We start from the raw sequence: 7,172 nt of genomic DNA on the forward strand, positions 1-7,172 counted from the left end.
GTTTAACTGTGAATCATGTTAACAGTCACTATCAGGAACGGGATCATTACACATAAAAGTACAGTTTGAAATGGCTGAATGTTCACGTCTTTTCTGCTACCTTGTGTGACTCGATTTTTGGCTTGGCTATTTTTTATCATAAATTTTGCTTCCTGGGATATATCATATATGGTTTGTCCTTCTCCTTCCCTAACTGAACCTGATTTTTAAATACGTTAATTTTTCTTTGGTAGAGCTTTTCTTGCTTTTGGGGTAAGGCCGGGATGCTTGGATACGAGATGTTATTGTGAATAAAATTTATTGACAATGAATACATCAAACATGTTTTTAAGGTAAGAATCAATAAATAGTTTGATGCATATATCCAGCAAAGGCTTTCAGGGCATTCCTGAAAGTGTTGTATTGAAGCAATGAAAACTAGAAAGATGTGAGAAAGATGTGCGTACTGTGTATTTAGCAAATTCTCTATTAGATTGAGCTGTGAATCAATGTTTTCATATGAGCATAGAATTTGTCTTTGTTACGGGGTGACTTCAAAAGCTGTGATAGGTGTGTTCTGTTGATTCTTTTGTATGAGTTTATTTGTTTTTGCCGTAATGTTTGTTAACCGTATGGAGGCTGAAGACAAAAGATAAAATGGGTTTGGAAGTTGGGATACTACAAATGGAAGTTTTGTTTTATAAGTGGTCCTTGGTTTTTTTATCAGCTATTTTTCAATTAAAATGTCCGGGAAAATTTGAGTTATGTTCTTAGACCAAGTTCACCCCTAAAAAAATGCGCTAGCATCTAGCCCATTTAATCTACTCAGTGAATAGTGAGACCCCAATAGGCCAAATTCATCTTCATTCCTAAAAAATGTGCAGGCACAAAGTCTAAAAAATGTGTTGGCACTAACGGTCTTCAACCCTAAAAAATGCGCTGGCATCTAGTCCATTTAAAATATTATTAAATTTTTTATAAAATAATAAATAAATAAATAAATAATTTTAATTTTGGTTAAGATTTTTAGCCAATCTCGTCACGCTATGTGTCATTATCATAATAAAATTACGTAAACTCATCAAATAAACTTAAAAAAACACACTAAATAAAATTACGTAAACTCATAAATAAACTTAAAAAAAAACACACTAAATAAACTAAGAACTTTATTGTTCCACCACAAGCTCCTTTTAATTTCCTTTTAATTATCTTGACCTTGTTGCAATCCCCATTGGTGCTCAATCAAGTCACTTTGACAAGTACAGTGCCAGTATGGCTCTTGCAATGAAATGTACCATTCAGCGATCAATTGATTGCAACGTCCATCCCGTTCCAATGGCTCGTGTTGCATGGGATCTTCGGTGCCGTCATGAGCACAAGAGATACGTGTTTTTTAGTTGTTCATTGTGTCTTGCTCGTATTCGTCAACGACATCATAATCATACTCATCTTCCACAATCATGTTGTGGAGAATGATACACGTCATCATGATGGATCGAAGTGCCTCGACATCAAATATTCTGGCCGCTGACTTGACAATCGCCCAACGAGCTTGCAGGATACCAAAACAACGTTCCACATCCTTCCTACACCCCTCTTGACATTTTGCAAAGTGTTTCTTTTTCACTTTGTGGATGTGGGACTTTTTTGACAAACGTTGTCCACCTTGGTAAATGTCGCCTGCAAGGTAGTACAGCATTTCGTATGTATGGCCATTGATTGAATATGTGACTTTGGGTGCTTTTCCTTGTAGCACTTCGTCGAAGACTGGAGATTGAGCAAGGACATGTAGGTCATTTTGAGCTCCTAGAACACCAAAAAATGCATGTTACCATGTATCAAATGAAGCCACCGTTTCCAAAATGATACTTTTGGCTCATTTTCTGTTGCCATACGCTCATTGCCACGCACTTGGACAATTTTTCCAGGTCCAGTGCATGCAGTCGATGCTTCCAATCATGCCAGGGAAGCCTCGCATCTTACCCTTCCTCAGTAACCTTCGCAGATCCCTTGGCGTCAGTTTCCAAAGGTACTCCTTCGTATAGAGGGCTTTGATTGTGGAGCAAAACCGCATCAGAGACATTAGAACAGTTGATTTTCCCATCCTCCTTATCTCATCCACTTGATCTGTAGATGCTCCATATGCAAGCATCCACCAGGCAACATTAACTTTTTGCTCGAGAAGAAGACCTAGAACATGAAAAGCATCATTTTTTGCACAAAGTATTGATCATGGTTGCAAATAGCACTCATGATTTTGTCGAACAAACTTCGTTGCATTCTAAAATGACGTCTAAAAACATGATCAGGGAATACACAGTTGGGATAAAATAATCTTCCAAGAGATTTGTACTTCGTTTTTCCCTCTTTCTATAGAAGTTTGCAGCAAGTATGGGTTTGGATATCTGACCCACATCTTCCATGACATGGCGGGAATGTGAGGCCCTCTGCCTTCTATGGTCATCATCCTCATCATCCTCCATTGCGAAAGCCTCATCTCACCAATTCTTCGTGTTGTGCTAACAATCTTTTATGTTGCTCCTCAAACTGTTTATACACTCTCCTTGAAGAAGACATTGTAAGAACTCAAGATTTGAAAATGATGAAAATGGATGTAGGGATATAGGGTTTATATGGACAAAAAAAGAAAGGATGAGGTTCTTGGTATTTTTTTTCACACAAAAAGTATATGAAAGCTTTGGTAGAAAGTGTTGAAAATGTTGAAATATGGTGAAAGGTGGAGGATGAGGCTTATGTATTTATAGGAAGAATTTTTTTTTTAATTTTTTATGTATTTTTTAACAATTTTTAATAAATTATGTATTTATAGGAAGAATTTTTTTTTTAAAATTTTCTGTATCTTTTAACAATTTTTAATAAATTTTAATTTAGGTAATTAATATGGACAGTTAGATTTGAAAAATAATTAAATCCAACAGCCTATACATTGACATGTGGTCAACGGTCATAATTCTGACCGTTGTGCCTTTTTTTTTTTTTTTAACTTTTGGGGAAAAAACGTGGACCAATGATCTATGGATCGGACGGTCCAGATCAAGCCACGTAACTAGCCGTTGGATGTCAAATTCAAAATTTTTTTACTGTTGGAAATCCAACGGTCCAGAAAACTAGTCGTTGGAAATGCAACGGCCCAAGACGGGCCACGTGGCCTCCCATCAGTTCGGTTTAGTACGCGTGGGCAAGCGGGCCAGCCTCTGATTTCTTGTCGGCGCTTGGCGCAAAAAATTTTTTTAAATGGCCTTTGATATCACGCTGGCGTTAGCATGATGTCAGATGGGCCTGTCGATTTTGGGCTGGTCTGGAGACTAGCTTGGGTTGGGTGCCGTCCTATCCATATGGGCTGGAGGGTATTGACTGGTGCCGGGCCAAAAATGGTGCTGGGTGCCGGCCTAAAAGTCCCCGGTGGACTTGCCCTTTTTACTCTAAGTTTGAGGCATAACTATTTAGATTTACAGACTCCAGGGATGATTTTAGTATTATCATGTGCAATTTTTCTTTGTTTTAGTTTGGATATTTCTAATGATCAGTTTGTTTAAAATGCAGATGATGGTCTTCCAGCATGAGCTGAATCATGTAAGGTTTTCTCTAGTTCATTGTATTTTGCATCTAATGATGGATTCCCATGAGAGATTCATGTGATGATGTTATGTCGGGGTTTTTTTTTTTATTTTTTGAACAAATTAATCATTTTATAGTAGCTTTTACATTCCGAATTCATATATTGAACACAATTGAAGATTTGCAGTGCAATGTCAGGCTATTTAGTATAAGCTATACTCTCCTATGTTAGAGACTTCAGCAGCGGTAATGACTTAAACAGGATGTACCAACAAGCTCTAGGGGTGGTGTTCCTTGAACCAGAGGTAATGACTTCCCCGTGGATAATATGTAGCGTATTAGCAGCAGCTCATTCGATCTATTTGAAGTTGTATCCAACAAGCCAGAGGGGCCAAAGCAGCGTTGTCTCATTTTGATACGTTTATAACTTCCGAGTATTTCATTTTTCTTCCCCTGCTCACAAGCCGGCTTCTTGTTGACGTTAATCCTTCAGGTTTCGTTTTGCTTTTAGGTCTATGTACCCTCTTATTCCGATTGATGGTAGAGCGATGGGCGGGGACTTTGGTAGAGAAATAGATGGGGTTGGGGTTTTATGTTCTTCTAGGGCAAAAGCTGAAGGGGATTCTTGAAGAAATAAGGTACCTACTGTTGGATAACTTGTTTTGAAAAAGAAATTTTGTTGGATCTAAGAACACCAATGCCCTTGTATATGTTCTTAATTTAGCTAACACCAACCTTAATTCAATGGATGCACATACAAAATGCCTTGAAATGAGCATTTTACATTTATATTGTTGACCGAAAACCCTTCAATAGACTATTTTACATCTTTAGAATGTGGGCCTGTGAGAGGGGAATTAGATGATACTAGTAAATTTTAGCCGCACGTTGTTGCAGGAGCGAAAATATAACTATAGACTACGTTTTTAACATGTAAATATGCAGAGTGTTATAAATACTAAACAGAAAATGGAATAAATAATTTTACAAAGCTATCTAAGTTTATATAATTTACAGAAAAGACATTATCAAACGCCTTATCAACTATTTACACAGAAAAAATGTGAACCAATACTTGTTTGTTTTAGATACACGGACTTTAATTATGACAACATTTTTATATGCCACCAATTGATCAAACCGAGTTGGACCTTCGTCTTCCATTTAATCTATACAAACGAAATACAAATTTTAAAATTTATAAACGGCCACAGGATCAACTTGTTGGAAACTGGAATTAACTTAAACGTAAAAGGATGCTTGAACAAATCTATTTCACGGTGCTTGAACACTGCAAGTTTTTTCTCTTGTTATCAACTGAAAACAAAGCTTACAACTTAAATAGAAAAGAACAATCTACTGCTGCAAGCAACATAACGTCCCCTTTGCAGATTTTTGTGGAACCACTTTACAGGTTTTGCGGAACTAGTTTAAAATTCAAATCTTTAAGCACCTGATGATCAGATTTACTGGAAATTCAAAACTTCAATATGTATCTCTCCTTACCACAGATATGTAGTTTTAAAAATAAAACCAAAAGGATTCATTCCAATTAACATATACTTTAAAACTACCATAGTAAGATTGATTAATTAAACTACTTTTTAACTATACCCAGCAAGGTAAAATTTTAAACCTACGAGTGGATATATCAAAATGAATTTGAAAGTATGATAAAAGTCCCTATGACAGTATCAAAGCAACTATAATCACAAAGAAGTTGAGAGATTACTTTCTGATTATGAAAACAACTACTGGATTTATCCATACACACTACACCATCTCTATAATTAACAGCTTCAACTAATCTGTAGAGTTGTTAGAGATACTTCATTATCGTACTGCCCTAAAAATGGACAATTTGAGCAAGAAAGACTTCCTCACAAAATTTAACAAACATAGACCCATATCAACCACTCAAAAACAATCTAGTCTAATAGGCGCCTATATTCGTCTTCCCAAGTAACTTCAGTAAGTTTGCATGCATGAAAAGATCATAAGCAATAATCTAATAACCATAGTTGCACTTCTCCCTATAATTTAACAGGTTTAAGTGATCAAATCTTCCAAGTTACCTTCCACTTTGAATTAATCAAAATAATTCAGTAATATCCATCAGTGACACACCACAAAATTGCAAACAGTAATCAGTCTGCTTAACTGAAAAGCAAGAGGTGCAAATTTCAGAAAGGAAACAAATAATCCTAACAGTTAAGAAATGTAGAAACATTAAACCATGACACAACCTTATATTATTTAATAAGTCAACTATATATCATCCATATAATATTTGAAAAGGCTTTCAAAATCATCACAAAAAAAGTAGAACACAAATAAATGTTTCCACATCAAACTATCAAATTTAACCACAAATCCGAGAAAATAACACATTACACAAAACATACTAATTATATCTTCCACATGATCAAATTATACAATTGGGTACTTTCAATTTCAATTCTATAAAAAAAAATTGAAAATCACATTTAAAATTAATGTTTTTCTCTCTTCCTCTCCCTGTTCGTGTTCCCTCTGTGGGATTAAAGCAAACCACGCAAAGCTTCCCAAAATTCCAGTTATTTTTCTCATCTCTTCCCAAAGATTACACATGCATTTTAATCCAACAATCATAAATGAATGGTCAAATTGGGAAAAAACATGAGGACAGAAAACATACCCAAAAGTAGCAGCACCGTTCCAGCTGCTGTCAAATCTCATATTCATCAACTGAGAAAGCAAAACGCAGAATCCGGTTTTAGCCTGGAAATCCCTAAAAAAACACCACAACTCACCAGAAAACCAAACCGTTAGGGTTTTGTCCAAATTAACAAAAATCCAAAACAAAAACTATAATTCTTCAGAGCTGGATGAGAGACTAAACCTTTGATGTGGAGGCAGTCCAACAGTAGCATAAGCAACAGCTGCAGCAGCCGCATCTTGCGTGGGGACCTCATGAATACATTTAGGACAGAAAATAAACGTTTATGTTAATCCTGTACTAATCAGCTAAATTTCGCAGTAAGCACAATATTCAAGACTGCTTCAGCTGAAAGAAAGAAAAAAAGTCTCTAGAAGGGCCCAGATGATGAGGAATCCGGAGCTACAAACAAAATCCCCAAAATCGTTTCGTCGTTTTTAGCAAGAAAGAGAGAGAGGGACAGAGAAATCCAAATCCAAAAAAAATAATGAAAATTTTTCTAATCTTCCCGCCAACCCTCAAAAGAGAGGCTCGAAACCCAACGGATCGCAGCCATAAACAGACAAGAAAAAACAATGAAAATGAGGAGAAAGAGAGAGAGAGATGTGAGGGATGAGAGATGAGAGAGAGAGAGAGAGAGGGCGGGGGGGGAGACCCGGCTTCTCTGCCTCCCAGTTTCCATGACCATACATTACCATCTCCTTTTATTTGCAGTGAACGGTTAAGTCACATAAATATTTTATATTGATTTTTTTATAAAAATAATAGGATAAAAAGTAATAGTGATATAAAATATTGACGTGACTTAACTATGACCGTACAAATAAGAGAGGATGAGAGTGTATGGGAACTGAGAGGGTTGAGAAGCCAGGTCCCATTACTTTATGCCTTTCATTGTACAAAGCAGGCAATG

General features: G+C 36.3%; 1 long non-coding RNA gene across 2 annotated transcripts; it reads right to left on the reverse strand.

The window, feature by feature from the left end:
* Nucleotides 1–4,484: 4,484 nt before the first annotated feature.
* LOC126608285 (uncharacterized) lies at nt 4,485–6,920 on the reverse strand. Of its 2 annotated transcripts, XR_007617814.1 has the most exons (3): nt 6,443–6,920; nt 6,239–6,331; nt 4,485–4,730 (listed from the first exon to the last, which is right to left on the reverse strand). It is a non-coding gene; the product is annotated as an uncharacterized LOC126608285 (long non-coding RNA). The 2 variants fall into 2 exon arrangements; XR_007617813.1 differs by lacking the exon at nt 4,485–4,730 and having other exon boundaries at nt 4,783–6,331.
* Nucleotides 6,921–7,172: the final 252 nt, after the last annotated feature.

This window comes from Malus sylvestris, chromosome 16 (genome assembly GCF_916048215.2).
Source record: "Malus sylvestris chromosome 16, drMalSylv7.2, whole genome shotgun sequence".
NCBI classification, from domain to species: Eukaryota; Viridiplantae; Streptophyta; class Magnoliopsida; order Rosales; family Rosaceae; genus Malus; species Malus sylvestris.